General features: G+C 36.0%; 1 long non-coding RNA gene across 2 annotated transcripts; it reads right to left on the bottom strand.

Annotated features, from left to right (window-relative positions):
• Positions 1 to 759: 759 nt before the first annotated feature.
• LOC144370307 (uncharacterized) lies at positions 760 to 20,779 on the bottom strand. 2 transcript variants are annotated; one of them, XR_013430273.1, is made up of 3 exons: positions 20,444 to 20,779; positions 5,432 to 5,513; positions 760 to 1,160 (listed from the first exon to the last, which is right to left on the bottom strand). It is a non-coding gene; the product is annotated as an uncharacterized LOC144370307 (long non-coding RNA). The 2 variants fall into 2 exon arrangements; XR_013430272.1 differs by lacking the exon at positions 5,432 to 5,513 and adding an exon at positions 1,659 to 1,805.
• Positions 20,780 to 24,528: the final 3,749 nt, after the last annotated feature.

Genomic DNA, 24,528 nt, shown 5'->3' with positions numbered 1-24,528 from the left:
CCTTAGTAGTTCCCCTCAACCTCCTTCCTCAGTTCCCTTCCTGCTATTTATCTAACGTGGGTTTCCTCTTGGTAACTGCTTTTGTCTGCCAGTCTTTCTCCCTTTCTCTCTCTCTGCCTGCCTCTCTTCACTACATCCTCTGTGAATAATTATACCAAACTCCTAAGTTAAACCACAGTTCTCAGTTTAAGGAAAAGGCAAGAGAGGAAGCACGGGTGCTGTTGGATAAATGCAGATCTTTGTTGATCAATTCTTTCCTGAAAAGTAAGTGTTTTCTTCTTGTGTTCCCAATGTTCACGTGTTCACAATGACCGGTTGCAGTGGTTTTAATGTGCATACATGTATCACATATGTCATATACAAGTGCTGATGGAAAAGAGCCTTTATGGGTAAAGAACTTGCCAGCTGGTGCCTGGGTGCTTAGGATGCCTATTGCTCTCAAATCGCAGGCTGAAAACTTCATAATGAAACCCGAAAATCACAGAAGCATAAACACAGCTGCTTATGCCTACAAAGTAAGTGGTTTACAAGGGAAAGCATAATCAGTAGAATCGAGTGTTTAGTCAATTACATTAACAGCAGACAAATAGAAATCATACGTATTTGACAGGAGGCCATTTTAAGAAACTTTGTATGCTGCAAATGTAATGAGACATCTGAAAAGAAATGTCATCCATTATTCATGAGTTTGAATAAAATACAAAGGGCTCTCCTAAAAAAAAAAAAATCAGAGAATTAAAATTCCCTTAAAATGCAAGGTTTTGATTTTAATAGCTCATTTTATTTTATTTTTTAAATTGGTTCAGAGGTACTTTTTTCTAGAAGTGACTTTTATGTGATTACAACCAGAGGGATTTAGTATACCTTAAAAATACCAGAGATAATTGTTTCAGGAAATCCTGCATGTCTGAGAATTTCTAAGAATATAAACACAATCTCTCAGAACTTGAACTGGGCTGGGAGAGGGGCATAGAGAAAAGCCGGCCCCTGCAGAGTGGGGCAGGTGGTGGAGGAAGTTCCCTTGGTGGATGGCAGAAGGTAATAACTGTATTCAGGTGGACCACGGGGGCGAAATCTGGTAGAAGGCACGGTCATCGGTCAAACCAGGAAGTTCAAAAGGCCCCTACCAGGCTCACTGGTGGAATTCCAGTCCTTGGGATCTAGAATACAGAAAGATCATTGATGAAATCTAAAACACCAGAAAAGAACCCTCCGCTGGAACAAGGTACAAGGATACTGTTATTGACAATAAAACTGCAGATCAGGCAAGGGACCATTTCCAAACCCATCCAGACATGAGATATGGTAGGAGAGTTATTTCTTAAATTTTACTTTTTAAAATCTGTTTTGAGAGACTGAAGTGGGGCTTCATGTTCCAGGTACATTGTCCTGGTGATGAAATCTGTGGGGAGTGGGGGAAAAAGCTAATAGCAATGAAATTATACTGATCTACTATAACTGCAGCAAGGAAAAATCAATAAACGGTAAAGTTCCAGTATATTTAACTAGAAATGGAAAATTTCCCAAAGCATTTTTTTGTGGGGGAAGGAGGGTACCAGGGATTGAATTCAGGAGTCAGGGGCACTTGGTCACTGAACCATATCCCCAGACCTATTTTGTATTTTTATTTTGAGACAGGGTCTCATTGAGTTGCTTACCACCTCGCTTTTGCTGAGGCTGGCTTTGAACTTGCTATCCTCTTGCCTCAGCCTTGGGAGCCGCTGGGATCACAGGCATGCGCCATTTGTGCTCGGCTTCCCAAAGCATTTTTAAACTCCAATTTTTATGGGAAGTCCTTGGGGCATCTGTTTTGGTAAACAAGATAAGATGCATGGTTTGTATAATTAGCACATCAGTGATGATTCCCCAGCAACTGTGTGTAAACCTAGTGCATCAGAAGCATGTGGCCGTATTTTAAGAACTAGGCACCCAGGACACAGGTGGCAATGGATGGAACTTGAAAGGCAAATAAAGTCTGAAATAGTCAAAAGTCCTGTTTTCTCTCACATGTGGAAGTTAGAGAGGAATTTTCTTTTTTTTCTTTTCTTTTTTTTTTTTTTTTTGCTGTTTGGGGGATAATTTTTTAAAAATAAAAGGGACACCAGTAAAGTAGAGGAAAGGAACCAGGGAAAGAAGGAGAGGAGGTAAAGGAGAAATTCTGGAGAATGATATTAATCAAGTTATATTGTTATATTGTGCATATGTGTAAATATATAACAGTGTATCCCACCATTAAGCACAATTGTAATAGGCCAACAAAAATATGGTAAAGGAAAAAAAAGAATCTAATCTGAGAGAAGAAAGCCTGAGACTCTGCATTTGCTACAAGATCCCTTCAGGGAGCCACTGACATCGACTGAACTCCTTTTTAGAGCCTTATCCAACTTATCAGATGGAAAACTTAAAAAAAAATGCTCTGAAGAATTTAAAGATGAGAAGTCTTCCCTCAAATAGCTTAAGCATTCTTTCTTCCAATAATATCATCATACTATTATGCCATAATGTGCAGCTTTAGCTCACGTGCTCTCCTGAATTAACATGAATTACAACTTAATAAGTCTGAATTACTGAACTTTTAATTCCAGAAAATCATCTTCCTAAATTCGTATTCTACTACAACCCATACATCCCTGGGACACAGCTTCCCACAGAGTCGGTATCCTTGGAACCATCCCTACAGTGTGTACTTTATTCCCACTCTTTCCTGTCATTCTGGGTCAGTTTTTTTTTGGCGTGGAGAGTGTGAGAAGACTCAATGCAGGCCACCAGAATGTGAGGACTCTTGGATTATTGTCCCAAGATTCAGATAGAAACACAGGATTGCACAAGATTTTGACACATTTAGAAGGCTTCCTGTCACTAAACCTCTGAGCCATGCCCTCTGTCCAGCTGGCAGCTGAGAATGGTTTCTAAATTTGTTCACAAATCCCAGCGGTTTTCCCAGAATCCTGGGTGGGCAGTCAGGAGACCTAAATTCTGGGTTTTTTTTCTCTAGGACCGTCAGCGGTGTGTCCTTAAACAGATAGCTTCACAGCTCCAGGCTCTATTTTCTTGTGTAGTGGTAGAAAGGAGGGTTTGAATATCCATGTTCTACTTATTTACATCATTTGAGGCCGATTATTAACATCTAGCCTCTCAATGCCCTCACCTCTAAATCAGAGAAAATAAAAAGACTACCCCCAAAAAGTTGTTGGGCAATTTTCTCAGGTATTGTATGTGAATGCTTAATATAGTGCCTAGCACAAAGGATGATTCCTGTCTTTATTTAGGAAGAAGTGGGATAATAAATGTGAAAAACCCTTTGAAATGGATGAAAATGTTGATGAACATAAGACAAGTGAGAAAGGTATAGTATTAGCTATCAAATGCTGTGTAACAAATTACCCCAAAACTAAGCAGCTGGAAAGAGCCAGTAGTATCTCACATCATTTCTGAAAATAAGTGGTTTGGATTCAGGGCCTCTCATGAGTGTCAGGAGTTCAGTTAAGCTGGAGAGTGAGAAGTGTCCGAGTAACTGATTAAAGCAACCAGAAAAAAAAAAAAAAGTAGCAAGGATACCTTTACCCACTTATTGCAATAGTGTAAGCAAGAGGCTAAGATGAGCTGGGCATGGTAGTGCACACTCCATGCCAGTGGCTTGGGAGGCTGAGGCAGGAGATTGCAATTTCAAAGCCAGCCTCAGCAATTTATCAAGGCTCTAATCAACTCAGTGAGACCCCACCTATCCCTAAATAAAATACAGGTTGGGCTCGGTGGTTAAGCATCCTGGGTTTAATCGCTGGTACCAAAAAATAAAATAAAATAAAAAAGAAGCCACAGCTAAAATGGGAGAAAGCTCCCATTTCCCCTGATCTCTTTTTCTCATTAGAATAGGGTCAAGTGCATGCCTCCTCTGTTGAGGAATCTTTGAATGAAAGACACCTGAAGCTTCATGGTGGGTGACTAGGAATAGAAAGGACTGTGTAGAAGTCAAAGTCCCCACTTGCCACAAGGAAGCCTTGGCCAGGGGATCTGAGGGAGGTAAGTCTTTGTAACAGCACACAATGTTAAGCTTGAAAAATCACATTCAGTTTTTCATCAGGAGGCTCAAATGTTTTGGGGTGGTGGGATTTGTTGGGGTGATGGGATGAGGCAAGAGGATGCTTAAGCCTGGTCCTCCAGCCAATCTAGATAAAGCCTCAGGCAAATGTAGGGAAGGGCCAAAGAGTCATTGTGAGTAGTAGTCCCCATAGGGTCAGCCAGACAAGTAAGCAGGTACTGGGACGGGGGCGGGGGCGGGGGTGGGGGGGTGGGGGGGTGTCAATTGCCAAAGGGCTTCTGCAGTCAGTGGGAACCTGGGACTGGCCACTGAGTGTTTCTCTGGGTGTAGTGTTGGCTCCCCTAGCGACTCTCCAGGTGCCACGCTCAGTTCTCATCTATTAAAGTTGAACCAGGACATCTAAAAACATTTTTAACATGTTCCCATTGACTTTTACTGCATACCACAATTGGAGGACCACTAAACAAAGAGTTTAAAAGGAGATGAAGTGTAGGTCAGAAGCAGCCAGAGAGAGCTGGCACTGGCTTGGTCAGAGCTGGCAACGGTAAGACCCTCTCTTTTCCAGGTGAAAATGACCCACCTATGGATAGATTAGCCTGGAAAGACACAAAGAAAAAATTGAAAATGGCTAAAAAAAAAAAAAAAAAAAAAAGACTAAATAACAAAAGCCAGTGTGGCCCTTATTAATGGAACCTGTGTTAGCGCCATCCTAATCATCAGGACTCATTTTAGCCATCTTTTTTACTTTGTCATTTTTTTACTCATGGTAGAAAAATCAATCTTGATCGACATGGGAACCAGTTTTGTTGTTTCTCACACAATCTGTGCTTGATTGTGGCAGGTGGATTAGAACTCTTTAGCTTGACTTGATCTATCTGGTTCAGTCTTGTAAGGATATTTCAGATTTCACTGAAGTAGCGTTGGTGCTTTACTCTGGGAAAGGCAGATGGCTGCAGTTGTCCTCTGAGACAGAGTTCTTTGTTTCAGTGGTATAGTGATTGTGGCCATTGGTAATGATTCAGTGAATTAGTTAATAAATACAAATCCTAATGATTTGCAAATCCAAATCCTAGTGGCTATTTGGGAAAAAAAAGTCTTCCTACTGGGAAGAATCATATACCTAAGAAATTCACATCTCTTCTTCTTATCTTAGTAATATACTAGAGCTTTTACTAGTATTTGGTGGGTTTTATCTACCATCCACACTGGCCATAATCAACAACTCAAAAAAAATTCCTGGAGAGTATGAACAATTTTCTAAAGGTCTTTAGCGTCTTTAAAAGTCCAAGAGCTTAATTTGAGAAAAACGCATGAGTTTTCTACTGATGAAATGAGGCGACCAGATCATGTGATACAAAGGGGTTCATTTTAATAAAGAGAAGTTTCTCATACCTAAGACAGAGTGGGGAACCACTTTTAGCAGTCCTATGAATCTGATATTCTGAGAGGCATCCTCCTGAATTACATACAAATCCTGAACAACAAAAAAATACATTTTAAAACATCGCTGAGTTTTCAAGAAATAAAGGAGATACCCAAGAGCCAAAAGAAAAAGCTGTGAGCTGGAATCAGGGCCGAGGGGAATATAAAAGGCTGACTTACCCTGGGGCAGATGCTCATACCTAATCCAAAGCTCTGGGGTTTGTAATCTCTAAGGAAATGAGAGGGTATACTTTGTGCATATGTAAGACAAGTAAATTAAGCTCAGGCTTCATATAAAGTGAAGCCCCCCCACCACAAAAGGAATATAATCTCAATGCAATAATGTGTACGGAAAAAAGAATCCGAAAAGCAGCTGAAGGCAACTAGCAGGAAATTATCTCTCTGTGCTGTAACATTGGCTGAAAATCACCAACAATCATAAAAAGACAATATTTTTCCCCTTGGCATTTTTAACTTTACTCATATTTCTGTGATTTGGGAGTTTGAATTTATACTATACATTGAGTCAGAAAAATCCCAAACTGAGAAAATAAAGTAGTCCCACGTTAGTAGCACTTCCTGGTGCTTGGTGTAAACAAATGCAACTCTTGGGGAAATCACTTCTTCTTTAAGCCCCGGGGATTCTTGCATATTAGATTTAAACAAAGATAGATTCCCAGTGAGAAATTCCCAAACACAATAAAAATGAACCATGAGGTCTGGACTACAACAAATGATAGATTTCCATCCTATGGAATTCAGATCATGGAATATTCCAAAACTAAATATAAAACAGCTATTCAAACAAATGAAAGTTAAAGTAAAAAGTTCCAGAAGTAAAACTAATAATATAGTAGCAAACAGGATCTAACACCACATTAAGAAGATAATAAGTCACGAGCAAGTGAGATTTATTCCAAGAATGCAGGGTCAGCATAATTTTAGGAAATATATTATTATCACATACCATATTAGTAGTTGGGGGTGAGTATACAATTTTTAAAGAGCTTTACTGAGATATAATTAGTCTAGATATGCAATAGCACACATTTGAAATGGACAAGATAATGAATTTTGAGACCTGTGAAACCAGCACCAGAGTCAAGATAATGAACATACTCATCACCTCCAGAAGTTACCTCATGCTATTTTGTAATTCGCCCCTCCTTCATCTCCTTGTGGACTCCTTCTCACTCTTGTGCAACCACTGATATACTTTCAGTCACCATAAATTGGTTTCCATTTTCTAAAATTTGCAAATTTTTGTTTGAGTGAAGAGTGGAATCAAGAAAGTAGATTAGAATGGTGCTGAGACATAGCCCCATAGTCAGCTGCATCTGGTATTTCAGGAAGCACTGAGAAGGACGAGGACAGTAGCTGAGGATCAGGAAGAGGAATCAGAGTTGTCATGGGGGAAACATAAAGTAGGAAAGGAGATGGAAAAGGGAAGGAGGACTGATAATGGAAAGAGGAAATGAATGACTTTCAGACTGAGAGAGAGTTATCATCCAAGGTCATTCTGCCATCTCAATGCTTGTAACACACTCCCTTCTAACCCAGTCTGGAACCAATTCTGTCAGGGTGTCACAGAGGCAAATTGGAACAGCTGCTGGGGGAATGTGGCAGCAGAAGGGAAATTTACTTTCTTATGGGCATCTTTGGTGTTCCTGGAAAAAAACAAATTATGTGCTTAAAGAATTATTTTGAATAGTGGCCCTTCTACTGCCTTGGAAGCTATTTTATTTATACACAAAATTCTTGCTTAGTAACCAGTGAAATAAATTTTTAAAAAACGATTATAATTCCAACATAGCTAAGATCCCACCCTAATGATAATCTCTAATACATATAAACAGGAATTATGTTTATATGTACCAGCAACAGCCACCAAAATGAATTCGGCTTGCCATGTGCTGAATGCTTTCCAAATGTTAATTCATTTAATTTTCACAGTAATCTTATGAAGCAGTCACATCATTATTCCCATTTTATAGAATGACCCGTTTGCATTTTTGCTGGGCTAACAGCATATTTATTGGATTAACAGCCTTTTTTTTTAAAGTCATATTATGAGCATGTTAGTAGTATTCAGAAAAATTTTAAGTCAACTCAACTAATGATACAATAGGCATATTAATCATTGTGATAACAGTCATGTTTACTCTTTGAATTTCATTAACTAGAGTTTTAGAGGCTCACAAACTGACAAGAGGATCTAAAACAGAATGTATCTGTGATCCCACGGAAATGCCTTCTTGGCTAAAAATGTTTATTAGTCATCTGACTTGGGCCCTGATAGATGGAAAGCGTAGAGAATTGATTTTTTTTTTATCTTCCATCAGTATTTCAACCCCAGATTGCATTTTAGACTAATCCATTTTCCTAATTTCCTGACATCCATTTCTCTTCAATGAAGGAGCAAGGAGAAAGTCATTAAAGCATAGGAATGAATGCTTTAATCTTCCTAAGGCCGATCCGAATTCAGTGCAGCAATGGAAATACTGGGACCTGAACACGTTTGGGTCCCTCAGAGCGTGAACTACATACACTGGGTTTCACACAGAATCTGGTCATCAAGTGCCTGGTCCACCATGGTTGGTGTTACAGAGGACTGCTAGGAAGTAAGCTGACCACCAATCCTGGAGTTTGTCTCTGTCTTCTCGCAGCAGTCTCCACTCCTATGCAGAACTCATCCTTCTCCTAGTTTCTGATAGCATCTGTAGATGGGTGACTTCCACATTTTAAATTTGAGCCATGTTTCTCTTCTAAGTTATACACACAGTCTCACTGTTGATTCAAGACCTCTACGTGACTGTCTCATCTGGGCTGTGGCCAGGAACAAGACAGGCAAAAACTCTGTCCTTGTAGAACTCGTGTCCTAGGCCTGTACTCAAGATGTCCCAACTGAATGTACATACGTCCCCTGAATCTTTTCTACCCCATCAGTCACTTGGGCCACAATCCACATCTTTTTACCTCGAAGGCATTTTTCTCATTCTTGAGTGCCAACACAATAATCTAAAAAATCTATCATTTCTCCCTTGAACGTCTCTAAAAGGCTACTAAATGATATCCCTTCATGTTCTCCGCCAATCTAAGCCAGAATGACGACTTGAAAAGAATCACTCCTGGAAAATGAAATAAAGTGCCAATCTGCTTAAAAATTTTTTTGAATGCAACTGGAATAAAATGTAGAGCTACTCGACCAGGCAGGGTGTGGCTCCTGTCTACCTCCCAGCTCTCACGCCTCAGCTCTGAGCTCCAGCAACAGCGAGGGTCGGTGGGTTCTTTGCTCCATATTTCTTATTGATGCATTATAGTTGTGCCCTATGGTGGGATTTGTTGTTTTTTACATACTCATACATGTACAAATTTATGTTCTTGTCTATGCCAAAATTCTTCTCTTTACACTGTTTCCACTGAGCTCTCTTAACTCCAATCATTTTCAGGTCTCAGCTCCAACGTGATTTTTTTCCTAGCCTATCATTCTTGCCATATTATTTCAAGTTTCTTAATGTATACATGCCTAGCATATATTTTCCCCCATTATTTCTAACATAATAATTACTTGTGACAATCTTCTTAATGTCTCTCTCTACTGTTAGGGAAAAAAAATACATCCATGTTTTTCACCACAGAATCTTCAGTGATGATCACAGTAGAAATAGTAGGCATTCAATGAATATGTGTTATATTTGTTGAATATATAAAAAGGTTATAAATCCTTCAAGTAAGCCAGTATTGCACTGTTAATCAATTAAAACCCTTCATTAAGTATGTAATTATGAGAAAGGAAGGAGTACTCATGGACTAATTATAAAAATATTTTAGATAAAAATTTTACTGTCCATATGACAATAATAAATTAATACAAATGTAGCAGATGGAATGTATGTTGATAATAGCTAAAAGTGATAGGAACAGAGAAAGAGTAGCAGCTCCAATATGGAAAAAGTGGGGATGAATGTATCATCATGGATGAGAATTGACCTTTGTCACTTAAAAGGAAGCAGAAAACCTCATAGCAAGTAGGATTTCTAGGGAGCTGCCCAGATGTTTTTTGGAGCTAGGATCTTCCTACAATCAGACATTCAGAGATGGCTGAGCAGAATTGTATAGAAAGGGGCATAAAAGGCTGATATCATAATGGGAGGTATATTAGTCAATTTTGTTATTATAATGAAATGCCTGAGGCAGGATAACTTTATAAAGAAAAAATAGTTATTTAGGTCACAGTGTTGGGTGCTGAAATTCCAAAAAGCATAGCACACACTTGGGTGAGAGCCCCATGGCAACAGCCAAATGGCATGTAAGAGATGAGAGATCAGTTCTCTAACCAGGAAGCCAGAGAGTAAAGGAGCCAATAATCTCTCCTGAGGTCATAAGGTCTTACCAGCACACTAAGACAACACCTGAACTTTGGGGAACAAACTTAAAACTATATCCAAAGGGCAGCAGGCAGGAATCCAGACTGCTGGTAAGTGGAGGAAGAATTCCTAAATAGTCTTCATACAGGCAGATCCCAGGATGGCTTTTATGTCTGGTTTAGGATACATACATTCTCAATGAACTGAGAAGCTTTATGGCTGGGAGCAGCTCACTGTGTACAGAATATGAATTTCTTTTGCTCATAATTTCTGTTGATTTCAGAATTTGAGAGAATGACTTAGTCCAAAATTACTTGCTGTGCAGTAATAATTTCATAATGGGAATATTATGCCTCAAGGCTTAGAACTTTCTAAATTATTCAAAAATCTTCTGAAATTTTTATTTTTTATCCTCAAAAGATAGAGTTTGTCTTGTTTTTGGAAGAGAAAATATTTCCATCTTTCCAAGGGATTTTTCTTTAATAAAAAATAAACCAAGATAAATAGGTTTATGTATTTGGGTACATAAGGAATATATTTTCTGTATTTTAACCCAAAATGTTGAGCAAAAAAAATTCAGTCTGCTTAATGCCAAATATTACATCAAGATACTGTGGACATATTGTTGTTGACCTCTTAGGTCAACTTTGAAATTGTTTATAAATTTTTAAATTAATTTTATTAATAAATTGTTTTCCATTCAAAGACAGCTGGATAATAATGCACTGTCATCTTTTCTCATTTATTGAAAATAAGAGAGTCTGAATAGACTTCTTTCCTATTCTTATAGAAGATCTTGAACACAGGTGTGGTTTCTTTTTTCTCTTTCTTGTCTGGTTAGTGTTAACAATAAACAGAATTATTCTTAAATTTAATCCCCAGCTATTCCAGTAAACAGTTCGGCAGTTTCTTCCAAATAAATATGCAAACTGCTCTTAGGACCCAGCACTTCGCTCTTGGGCATTTATCTAAGAAAAATGATAGCTTATGTTCACATAATGTACACAAGTGTCTACAGCAGCTTTATTTGTAAAAGTGAAAGAATTAAAGCAACTTAAATGTTTTCTAGCAACTTAAACAAACAGTGGTCATGTGGTATGCCACCACAAAAGGAAGTGGATCATGAATAGATGAAACAATTTGGATAAAGTTTTGGAGAATTGTGCAGAGGGTAAAAATTCCAATCCTAATGGTTTGATACTATCTGTATAACTCCATTTTATATTATTTCCCTAATTAAAAAATTATAATAATGGAGAACAGTTTCCAGTGGGAGGGTAGGGAAGAAGGGAAAGGAGTTGGAGTGTGGTTATAAAAGGGCAGCACGGAGATGCTTATGATAAAAACATTCTGTATCATTGTTTTTCCTTTATTAGATAATGGAGATTTGGGTAACTTTCAGGGTTGTTTTTTTTTTTTTTTTTTTTTTTTTGCTAATATGAATACTGCTACTTACAATACTGTAAGTATTGATGTACTAGTCTTTGTATGGACATTTGTTTTCCTTTTATTGGTAGATCACTAGGAACAAAATTTCTAGTTAATGCTGAGTTGACTATGTTAATATAATAATTTATTAGTACCAAGTTGTTTTACTTGGGAGCAATTGCCAGAGAGTTTTCTGAAGTGGCTGTGCTGTTTTACATTCTCATCAGCAGTATAGGAGGATTCCAGATTTTTCACACACTTACTCACACTTGAGATTATCTGGTTTTGTTTTTTTGTTTTTGTTTTTGTTTTTTATTATCTGTTTTTTAAAAATAACCTTGCTGATAGATGTGGATTGATATCTAACTGTGATCTTATTTATTTATTCTATATTTGTAGCACTGGAGATTAAAGCTAGGGCCTCACACACTCAAGGCAAGCCCTCTACCACTGAGCTTCATGCCCAGCCCTCTTTGTGGTTTTCATTAGGACTTCTCTAATGATAAGCATCTTTTCATTGGCTAATTAGCCATTCACATATTTTTTCTTTTTTCTTCTTTTTAAATTAAGTTTTTAACTAATACATAAACATAAAACTCGAGCATATTAATGGAATGCCATGTGATATTTCTATGCATGTATACATGGTATAACGGGTAAGTCAGATTAGACGTGTCTATGTCTTCAAAGATTTATCATTTGTCTGTTAAAAACTCTCAAACTCTTTTCTCCTAACTTTTTGAAATGTACAGAAAATTGTTGTTCTCTATAGTCACCCTATTGTACAATAGCACACCAGAACCTCCTCCTCCTCCTAATTGTAACTCAACACTCATCAATCAACATTTCCCTACTCTCTCTCCTCCCTTGTTAGCTCCCCAGCCCCTGGTACCCACCATTCCTGCTCTCAAATTTTACCTATCAATGTTTTTAGATTCCACACATGAGTGAGATCATACAGAACTTGTCTTTCTGTGCCTGCCTTATTTCACTTAACATAATGATCTCCAGTTTCATCCATGTTGCTGCAAATGAAAGATTTCATTTTTTTTCTGGGTGAATAGTATTCTATGGTGTTTATGTACCACATTTTCTCTTTCCACTCTTCAGTTGGTCACTATTCCTGTTGTTTTCATTTCCTGACTATTGTGAATAGTGCTGCAATAAACATGGGAGTGCAGATGTCTCTCCGACACACTGATTTCATTTCTTTTGGGTATATACACAGTAGAAGAACTACCAGATCACATAGAAGTTCTATTGTTAAATTTTATTAGGAATAACCATACTATTTTCCATAATGGCTATATTAATTTATATTTCCACCAACAGTGTGTGAAAGTTCCCCTTGTATCTGCATCCTTATTGGCATTTGTTATATTTTTTTGTTATCATAATATTCATTCTAACTGAAGTAACTTTATATCTCATGGCAATTTTGATTTGAATTTCCCTGATGATTCATGGTGTTTACATTTTTTTCATATGCTTTTTGGCCATTTGTGTGACTCCCTTTAAAAAAAATATCTATTAGACTTTTTCCCATTCTTAATCAGATTATTATTAATATTATTATTCTTAAGTTTTTGGTGTTTCTTAGGTATTCTCGATATCTATCCTTTGTCAAATCATTTTATTTTCAAAATTTTTTTAGTTGTAAATGGAGACAATAGCTTTATTTGTTTATTTTTATGTGGTGCTGGGGATCAAACCCACTGTCTCACGCATGCTAGGCAAGCACTCTACCACTGAGCCACAACCCCAGCCCTATGATCATTTTCTTAGTGAAACACCAGGTCAATATTTTTGTTCACTTTTAAATTGGGTTACTTGTAATTTTGTGATTTTTAGAGTTCTTTAGATATTCTGGATGTTAGACTAGTTACTGTATAAATGGTTTGCGAATGTTTCCTCCTCCTCTTTTTGTTTCCTTAATGATGTTTTTTTTTTGGGGGGGGGATTTTGACAGCTTTTCCTAGATAATTCCCCTCTGTTGACTTTCTGGGTTAGGGGCTCAAAAAAAACATCTACTTGCAGCTGAGATTTATTTTTTTTTATTTTTTTTATTTTTTTTGAATCTCTTTTTCTCTCTTTTTTTATTTTTTTATTTTTTTTTATTGGTTGTTCACAACATTACAAAGCTCTTGACATATCATATTTCATACATTAGATTGAAGTGGGTTATGAACTCCCAATTTTACCCCAAATGCAGATCTTAATGATGTTTTTTAAAGACCAACAGTTTTTAATTTAGAAATCCAGTTTGTCAACTTTTTTTTAATGGGTCATGATTTAATTGTGTCATCTCTAAGAAATCTTTTTTAACCCAATGTCACAGAGATTTTCTTTTAGAAGTTTTATAATTTCATACATGACAGTAGAATATACTTATATACTTTGTATCATACGTAGATGGGATATAATTTCTCATTTTTCTGAATATACATATTGTAGAATCACACTGGTCATACAGTCACATACATACAGTAATGATGTCCATTTCATTTTAATATTTTTCTTGTCCCCACATCCTGTGCCTTCCCCTCCTTTCACTTCCCTCTACCTAATCTAAGGTAACGCTATTCTTTTTATTTTTTATTTTTTTGCATTACAATTCTTAATACACATAAATACCATGTTTTTTGTATTTCTGTTTGTATATGAAGTGTGTTGACATTCAATTCAAGTCTTTATACACGTACTTTGTATAATGATGACCAACACATTCCACCATTCTTGTTACTCCCTGTAATTTCATTTCTTTCATCTAAGTCTCTAGAATCCATTTTTAGTTGATTTTTTATATAGTGGGAAGGCTCTAAGTTTATTCGTTTCTCATCTTTTGTTTTGGCACATGAATAGCCAAATGTCTTAGCATTCTTTGTGGAAAACATTCTCCTTTCTCATATGAATTGGTTGCCTTGGCTGTAAATGTATGCATCTTAACTCATCACAATCTATACCATATAAGTTAAATGGACTGACAATGATGTTTAATTCTTCTATAATCTGTTTGATTTTATGTCTCCTGATTTATTCAGTATTGAAAGTGGGGCATTGAAATCTATAGGGTTTTTTTATTAATGTGGTGCTGAGGATAGAACCCAGTGCCTCACACATACAAGACAAGCTCTCTACCACTAAGCCACAACCCCAGCCCTGAAATCTACAGTTTTTGATGATGTTGGTTCTGCCTATCCATGAACAGGGTATATTTTTCCATTTTCTAAGATCTTCTTCTATTTCTCTCTTTAGGGTTCTGTAGTTTTCATTGTATAAGTCTTTCACTTCTTTTGTTAGGTTGATTCCCAAGTATTTTATTTTTTTTTTTTTGAGGATATTGTGAATTCCATTTCAGAGGATTTGTCAATGATATACAGGAATGCCTTTGATTTATGCGTGTTGATTTTATATCCTGCCACTTTGCTGAATTCATTTATTAACTCTAATAGTTTCTTTGTAGACCCTTTTGAGTCTGAAAGGTATAGAATCATGTCATCAGCAAATAGTGATAATTTAAGTTCTTCTTTTACTATTTTTATGCCTTTAATTTCTTTCATCTATCTAATTGCTCTGGCCAGTGTTTCGAGAACTATGTTGAACAGAAGTGGTGAGAGAGGACATCCCTGTCTTGTTCTAGATTTTAGAGGGAATGCCTTCAATTTTTCTCCATTCAGAATGATGCTAGCCTGAGGCTTAGCATAGATTGCTTTTACAATATTGAGGTATGTTCCTGTTATCTCTAGTTTTTCTAGAGTTTTGAACATAAAGGGATGCTGTACTTTGTCGAATGCTTTTGCTGCATCTATCAAGATGATCATATGGTTCTTATTTTTAAGTCTATTGTGGTGAATAACATTTATTGATTTCCGTATATTGAACCAGCCTTTCATCCCAGGGATGAATCCTACTTGATCATGGTGCACAATTTTTTTTGATATGTTTTTGTATCCGATTTGCCAGAATTTTATTGAGGATTTTTGCATCTAGGTTCATTAGAGATACTGGTCTATAGTTTTCTTTCTTTGAAGTGTCTTTGTCAGGTTTAGGAATCAGGGTGATGTTGGCCTCGTAGAATAAATTTGGAAATTTCATTTTTTCTATTTCCTGAAATAGCTTGAAAAGTATTGGTATTAGTTCCTCTTTAAAGGTTTTGTAGAACTCTGCTGTATACTCATCTGGTCCTGGGTTTTTCTTAGTTGGTAGTCTTTTGATGGTTTCTTCTATTTCCTCAATTGATATTGGTCTGTTTAGGTTGTCTATATCCTCCTGACTCAATCTGGGCAGATCATATGACTTAAGAAATTTATCGATGCCTTCACTATCTTCTATTTTATTGGAGTATAAGGATTCAAATTAATTTCTGATTATCTTCTGTATTTCTGAAGTGTCTGTTGTGATATTGCCTTTTTCATCCCTTATGCTAGTAATTGGAGTTCTCTCTCTTCTTCTCTTCGTTAACATGGCTAAGGGTCTGTCGATTTTATTTATATTTTCAAAGAACCAACTTTTAGTTTTGTCAATTTTTTCAATTGTTTCTTTTGTTTCGATTTCATTAATTTCAGCTCTGATTTTAATTATTTCTTGCCTTCTACTTCTTTTGCTGTTGTTTTACTCTTCTTTTTCTAGGATTTTGAGATGAAGTATGAGATCATTTATTTGTTGGTTTTTTCTTTTTTTAAGGAATGAACTCCAAGCAATGAATTTTCCTCTTATAACTGCTTTCAGTGTGTCCTATAGATTCCAATATGTTGTGTCTGTGTTTCCATTTATCTCTAAGAATTTTTTAATTTCCTCCTTGATGTCTTCTATAACCCATTGATCATTCAGTAACCTATTGTTCATTCTCCAAGTGATGCATGATTTTTCCTTCCTTCTTTTATTGTTGATTTTCAGTTTCATTCCCAAAATGGTGATATTACCAAAAGTTCTCTATAGGTTTAATGCAATGCCAATCAAAATCCCAATGGCATTTCTTGTAGAAATAAAGAAAGCAATCATGAAATTCATATGGAAAAATAAAAGACCCAGAATAGCAAAAACAATACTAAGCAGGAAGTGTGAATCAGGCGGTATAGCAATACCAGACTTCAAACTATACTATAGAGCAATAGTAACAAAAACAGCATGGTACTGGTACCAAAACAGGCGGGTGGACCAATGGTACAGAATAGAAGACACAGAAATCAATCCACAAAACTACAACTATCTAAAAAGAGCATAATACAGAGACACTGCTACATCGATGTTAATAGCAGCACAATTCACAATAGCAAGACTGTGGAACCAACCCAGATGCCCTTCAATAGACGAATGGATAAAAAAAATGTGGCATTTATACACAATGGAGTATTACTCTGCATTAAAAAATGACAAAATCATAGAATTTGCAGGGAAATGGATGGCATTAGAGCAGATTATGCTAAGTGAAGCTAGCCAATCCCTAAAAAACAAATGCCAAATGTCTTCTTTGATATAAGGAGAGTAACTAAGAACAGAGTAGGGAGGAAGAGCATGAGAAGAAGATTAACATTAAACAGGGATGAGAGTGGGAGGGTAAGGGAGAGAGAAGGGAAATTGCATGGAAATGGAAGGAGACCCTCAGGGTTATACAAAATTACATACAAGAGGAAGTGAGGAGAAAGGGAAAATAATACAAGGGGGAGAAATGAATTATAGTAGATGGAGTAGAGAGAGAAGAGGGGAGGGGAGGGGAGGGGAGGGGGATAGTAGAGGATAGGAAAGGCAGCAGAATACAACAGACACTAGTATGGCAATATGTAAACCAATGGATGTGTAGCCGATGTGATTCTGCAATCTGTATACAGGATAAAATGGGAGTTCATAACCCACTTGAATCAAAATGTGAAGTATGATATATCAAGAACTATGTAATGTTTTGAACAACCAACAATAAAAATTTTTTTTAAAAATCTACAATTTTTAAGCTATCTATTGCTCTTTTGATTTTTTTTTTCAGTTCTTATTTTGATTTCGGGCTATTTTGTTCTAAATTTTAAATTGTTTTACTTTCCTTTTCTCTTTTTTTTTGTTTTTTTGTTTTTGTTTTCTTTTCTTTTTTTCTACTGGGAATTGAACCCAGCAGCACTCCACACTGAACTATACCCCCAGCCCTCTCCTTTTTTTTTTTTCCTTGAGACAGGGTCTTGATAAATTGCTGAGCCTGGGCTCAAAATTGCATTAGCATCCCAAGTCACTAGGATTATAGGTCTGTGCCACAAGGCCCACTCCTAAAATTGTTTCATTTTCATGATATGCTGACTATTTTATCAGTATAAAGTGTCTCTCATTGTCTCTAGTACTATTTCCTTAAAGTCCATTTTGTCATATATTCATGTAACCATTCTAACTATGTTAATATCCCTTTATTATCAATCAATGTGTCATAGACTCTGCATTTTCTTTTTTATCCTGTCCAACAATCCCTGCTTTTTATTTTAGTTCTATCAATTTTAATGTAATTATTGATTTTATTAGAAATATGTCTGTATTTTTCTGTTTGTCTTCTAGATATCACATGTAATGTTTATCTTTATTTAATTTATCAGTCCTCTTTTGGGCCTTCTTTTGAGCCAAAAGAAGTGTATCATTTTAACTCCTCCATCAAACTTTTGAGAATATTTTTTGAGTTACTTTCTTAGTAGTTATACTGGGTAGTACTATGTGCATCACAGTGTCTTACAGTTATGTCAGGTTAATGTAGACTTAATTCCAGTAAAATTATGCAACCTTGCTAGGTGCAGTGGCATACACCAGTAATCCCAGTGGCTTGGGAGGAGGAGGCAAGAGAATCACAAGTTCAAAGCCAGCCTCTGCAACTTAGTGTGGTCCTGTCTCAAAATAAAATACATAAAGGACTATGGAGGTGGTTCAGTGGTTAAGTGCCCCTGGGTTCAATCCCTGGTACCCCCCCCCAAAAAAATATGGAAAGTTGCTCCAATATAATTGTTTTTCCTTTCTCCTTCATTGTGCTATTATTGCTACATTATTTCAACTTATATTATAAACCCAATAACAGTGTAATTATAACAACAGTGTTATAATTACTTTATATAATCCTATGTCTCTTGGTACAATTAAATAAAACATTAAAAAGATAATTTATAGATTTTTTAAAAGTTACCCTTATCTGCCATTTTATTTCATTGTGAGGATTCAAGTTACCATCCTATGTTATTTTCTATCAATCTAAAGATGATTTTTCTGCTATTTCTTGTTAGGCAGATCTAAGTTCACTCAAATTTTGCTGGGTATAGAATTCTTGGTTGACATATTTTTCTAGCACTTTAAATTTGTTATTTAGCCCTCTTCTGTAAGGTAATTTCTAAATTATTTGGCTCCTATCTTTTAAACTCAAAATCCAGGTCTTTCTTGCCCTATAATATTAGCCCTTTCATTGATTTAATGGTTGATTCTCTTAGCCTTATGTTTCCTATTAGTCCTGAAAAACACTGAACCATGGTGATTGTCCCTTCCCATTATTAGAGGTCTAATATCTGAAAGAAAAGGGAACTCTATTTTACTTGTTTCTAAAAGCAATGATTATTGTCTTGACTTTCAGGAAGCCAAAAGTTAAATTTAATTTGGAAAAATAATCATTGACTCCCAAAATAATCACCTCTCCCTTTATAGAGCTAGCAATCTTCCTACTATCCTTTTAAGTTTTTGAACTCTTACAATAGCAAATCATGAAGAAGATGAAGACAAAGACGAAGAAGAAAAAGAAGAAAGAGGAGGAGGAGGAAGAGAAGAAGAAGAAAGACAAAGAGAGAAGAAGAATCATCATCATCATCCAGACTTCCTATTGAGTTTATTTTTTAAGCTGCTAGCATTACCATCTTTATTTTTATTTCCAAGCTAAAAAATAGAGTAATTATACCTGGGTTCTGGAGCTCTTCTAACTGATAAATGATTCATGTAGATATGATTCTGACTAACATTATACTTTAAAAGAGAGAATGTTTGACCCAAAATTTAAAAGGAATAAAACAATACTTTAACATGCTTCCTTGTTAAAACAAAATTTATATTTAACAAAAAACTGAGTACCATGGGGAGATCTTTGATACTCAGGAAGAGTATGTGACTGTTTTAGGAGACATAATAATAAGAGACATGGCCCATATCCATTGTCTGCATTAAGATCCTGTCAGAATACCACAGTCATGCTAGTTATTTAACAGAGAAAACATAACATGAAGAATTATTAATAACTCATAAAGTTGTTAATTACATAACTGAAAAGACAAAAGAGAACATAAAGAAACAACTTCAGAAACTAGCTCCCACCCCAAGGGCTAGGGGAACAAAAGGAAGAGGTTGGACACAACAAAATTTAAAAGCTTGGGGAAGGAACCACAATCTCTGAAGAGAGGTCTCTAGGCAGCTAGTCCTGGTGTCTCTGAAGAGGTGCAAACAGGCTGATTCTACCATTATCATGATGTGACGGAATTTTGGGGAGAAGCAGCATTACAGGACTGACGCTCCCAGGAACAGGAAACAGACAGCAAGGAGCATGTAGTATCTTCCTCCTCCTACCTTGTACTTACACTCTAAACAATCTCCCCTAACACACAAACACACACTACTACCACCACCACCATATGATGCAACTTGATAGGGAGCCTGCTGGCAAAGCAGAAATGTGGTTTGCAAAGTCCCAGCCCCAGCAGCAAATGCAATAAGAAGGATAGCTTTGGTGCCGAGATACAAAAATGTAGTATATGACACATTAATTTAATTCTAAATAAAACTCTTCCAGTCTCTGTTTTCCATGTGCCTAAGGTTTCTAGAATGTTCTGACATAAATAATCAAATATCATTGTAACTTATGGTTTCCTATAATTTTTAACCAAGGCTGAATCAAAAAACTTTTGCATAAACAGATATGTAAATATGATATAGAATTATATTAAACACTTAGAATTTTTGGAATTAATATTTACGATGCCCCCATCTTCATTTTGCAGAAGTCCATGTATGTTAGTTAGCTTTCCATCAGCATAGCAAATACCAGAAATCCTCAGCATAGAGAGAAGAGGTTTATTTTGGCTTACAGTTCTGCAGGTTCCACTCCAAGATGAGGCAGACCTCATCTTAGGCCTGAGTGAGGGGTGGGAGAGCAGTGTATCATGGTGGGAGCATGATATAGAGCAAATCCACTTACCTTGTGGCTGAGAAGAGAAAGAAACAGAAAGGGGGTCTCACAATCCTTTCAAGGATATACTCCCAATGACCAAAAGACCTCTTTCTGGGGACCTAAAAGTCTGCAGGTGCAGGGCAAGTCTCTTTGTTAGAAAAGAAAGAAGCCAGTTAAAGTCTAATAATCCAATGAATGATTGGCTCAGTTTTTAAGATTCTAAGTTTATATGTAATGGTGACAATCAGGCTTTGTAGCCAGACCATCTAAGTTGTATCCCTCCCTTTCCTACTGAATGATCTTGGGTGAGCCATTTTTACCTCCTTAGACCTCTCTGCCTCATTTTCCTATCCCTGGGATAGGGATAATAGTTGTACCTCTTTCACAGAGTTGTTAAAAGGATGAAATGAGTTTGAATATGTCAGATGTTTACACAGAGGCTGGCTGTGTTAATTACTGTTAGCTATTCTCTAATCATTAATTCAAGAATATCTTCCAAATCAACCCAGCCTCTGGCAATTTATTTTTAACTTAGTTTAGTAACAACAAAGCTAGCATTAACAGTGTCCTGCTGATTATAAGCAGGCTTATAAAACCTGCTTAAAACACTTTTTTATACTTGCTTTATTAAAAACATTACTTCTTCTTATTAAAAAAAAAAGAATGATTCCAGGTAACTCTTCAAAACAGGTTGTTTAGTGGGCTGTGGAATTGTCATTGCTAGAACCCATGTTGAAAACTTATGTGCTTGGCTCACTTTAATCTGCTTTGTTGTGACCTACAGCTACTTACAATTCTCTATCTTTCTATCAATAATAAATATGTTGTGATGCAAACAACCTGTCCATGGATTACTAGGAACCAGAGTTGAAAGGTACCATGGAAATACAATAAATGAAAGCAATGTTATCTTGGTTTTCCAAAAGTATACTCCATGATATGTTGGCACTTTCAGATCACTTCAAATAAAGTGGGCGATTATAGCTGCCACATTTGACCCCATTTAATAATTAGTAATTTGCATCACAAGATTGCACTAGCCCATCAGCTTTCTGGTTCTCTTCTGTGAATTACTTTTTAGGATGCCTTAAATAGATGATGCAGTGAGCATCATGATGTAACTAGTCCATTTTATTAAGCTTAATTTAAAATGTATATAAAGAATGCTAGGAGCTCATAAATGATGAACATGGGCATTAAAAATCAATTGCTGACGGAACTTGAGCATAAAGTTAATGAAGTGGTTCATGTTTTCTGGTAAATTTTCATCTCTTGCATGGGATTTTCCATTAGAAACAGGGTTTAAGGACCAATATGTCATCCATCTATCTTTTCTAGTGATGATTTTTCTTTCTCCAACTTTTTCCTGTAATGGTCTTGGGACAAGCTACAGTTCCATCAGCATTTTATTGTACAATATGAAAATACAGTTAAAAAAGTATAGAAGGCATTTGGAGTCAAGTAGTAACAAAGCAAAGGAAATAAAAGTGAATGTACCTGGAAATGAATGACCTCAAAGAAAACAACCTTCTCTTTTATTGTTTGGGCAGCAAAGTTTTCATTTTGTGGTAAACAGATAATGCAATCCTCATTTCTAAAGGACCGTAAAAATATATTGAATACTTTTTTAAAAAGCAATATGGTTGGAAGATTGCTGTGTGAAGAATCATAGCCAACACAGTTTCTTCTTGGGGATTCATTAAAAGAGAATTGATTAGCAGAATTGATATTTTTAGCATAAATTAGATTTTATTTTGCCCAAATCTTAGCTGGATATGAATTTGCAAATTAAAATATCTTCTAATGCAATTACATTGTCTTCCATTATAAATCATTTCAGAAATGAAATTTCTGCCTTGAACATAAAACAAATGCATGTTTTTAGCCTAAATTAAATGGAGGCCCAAGCAGAACCTAAAATACCTATGCAGGGTGGACTGCAATATGAAAAAAAGACTGCATAACACTTCTACAAATACTCAATTTGAATATGAGTAGCTGTATACAGAATATAGGTTAAGTTTAGTATGTTTGCTTTGAAGATCTATTTTTGTGACATGAGAAATCTCAAGAGTTGTCCTTTTTTAAATAGGTGGGTTTGTTGCAAAACGTTTGTCCATCTGTTTCTTCTGGATAAGTAAGGACTTAGGATATATTTGAACAACATGACTAAATGGAATGTTATTAAATGCATAATTGTCATAGTGGGATGTGTTGTGGTTTGTGATGATTTAGACCTGGTTTGAATCTTGTTTTTGTCATTTGGTGTCTGAGCAATCTTAGGCCATCCTCGCCTCAGAATTAGGAATGAAAACCTATCTTGAAGGTTCATCCTGAGGACTGAGACATGAGGGATACAGAGTGACTTCCTGTGCTATCTTGGTGACTAAAGTACCTGAGAAATAAAAATTTTTATACTTGTGTTCATGGAAACTTTTAAGGAGGACTTCTTAGGACATGACAAAATGAATTGACTAAATCAATTGCACTTTTTTCTATCATGTTCCCTGTCTGATCTGCAGAAGTTTTGAAATGGTAAACATAGGCTTAAATCTCCCTTTTTACTGTGCTTCCTCTTTATTCTGCCTGTTTTATATTCTGCTTTTCTATGCTTTCTTGCTTGTTTATCGGGAAATTGATCTTTTTTATTCCATTCTTGTTCTTCCACTAGTCTGAAAGCTATGCGACTTTTTATTCTAAAAATGGCAAATTAATACTTTAACCACAGGAAAATAACAACTAAAATACTACTATTTAAGAGTCTTTATTTTAATTCTCTGTATAGTTTGAACTCCACAAAAATTTATTACTATTATTTTACATAGTCAATGTTTTTTTTTTTTTTTAGATTTAGCCACTTATTTATGGCTTTTTTGGTATACTTTCCTACCTGCATAGTCCATCTTCAAACTGATATCATTTTCCTTTCTGCCAAAAGAACGTGTTTGTTTCCTTCCTGAAGTTTTGCTGATAGCAAATTCTTTTTTTTTTTTTTTTTTTTTTTTTTTTTTTTTTTTTTAGGCAGGGTCTTTATTTCATTTTCATCTCTGAAGGATAATTTTGCTAGGTATAGGATTCAATGTTGGTCATTATTTTTTCCAATATATTAATTATTCGATTCTATTGTCTCTTGATTTTTTTCTTATTGTTGTTGATAAGACAGAGCTGCCAGTATACATTTTGCCTCTTTGAAGATAGCAATTATTACCATACTACAATCCTTGTACTGACTATCCTCCAACAGAACAACTTTCTGGACATACAAGAAGATAATAAATTCTTTATTTTCAACATCTCTTCTAAATAACTAAATGCAAATATGAAATTCATTTCCTTCTATAGTTTTCCATTCCTACAGGTGAAAGGTAAAAAATTAATAAATAACTAAGGGTAAGTGTCCAGCAAGGCAAGGAAATCAATTAAATTGTTTTAATGAACTTTTTCTTTGACTTTCCAAAGTCTCTTGAATCTAAGAAAGGATATTTCAATCTATTATAACAAGTATAACCAACCATAGAGTAGGCTAGTATAATGCCAGGTTAAACAGCTGAATATTGTCCATTTATTCAGAGGGATTACTGTTTAAGGATTCAAATGCACAGATCAGATCAAAAGAATTGAGTAGGGGCCTACAGACACTTCAGGCACACACATGGGCAGTCCTGGTAAAGTTGTAACTAGAAGTCTTTTGTCCTAGCTGCTGCAAAGCTGTTATTCCTACCCAAAGCAGGAATGTATAATAAGCAAAGCTGTATCTCTATGCTAAATGGTCCTGTTCAAGCAAGGGATTTCAGCCTGTATCAGCGGGGAGAGTCACTTCCTGGAGTCAGATGAGCACTCAACATTGTCCTCTGACAATAAGTAAAGAGAATGGTTCCATGTGAGGAGTCTGAGTTCTTCTAGTGTTGGAGGCTTTGTCTTTCAAACTCTGTGACCACAGTCATGGTGGCACACACCTAAAATTCCAGCAACTCTGAAGGCTGAGAGAGGAGGATTGCAAGTTCAAAGCCAGCCTCAGCAAATTAGTGAGACCCTAAGCAACTTAACACGAAACTCTCTCTCAAAATTTAGAAAAACATTTTAAAGGGCTGAAGATGTGGCACAGTATTTAA

Source organism: Ictidomys tridecemlineatus, chromosome 2, assembly GCF_052094955.1.
Source record: "Ictidomys tridecemlineatus isolate mIctTri1 chromosome 2, mIctTri1.hap1, whole genome shotgun sequence".
NCBI classification, from domain to species: domain Eukaryota; kingdom Metazoa; phylum Chordata; class Mammalia; order Rodentia; family Sciuridae; genus Ictidomys; species Ictidomys tridecemlineatus.
Note: the sequence above shows the minus strand (reverse complement) of the source record. Positions and strands in the feature narration are given on the sequence as shown.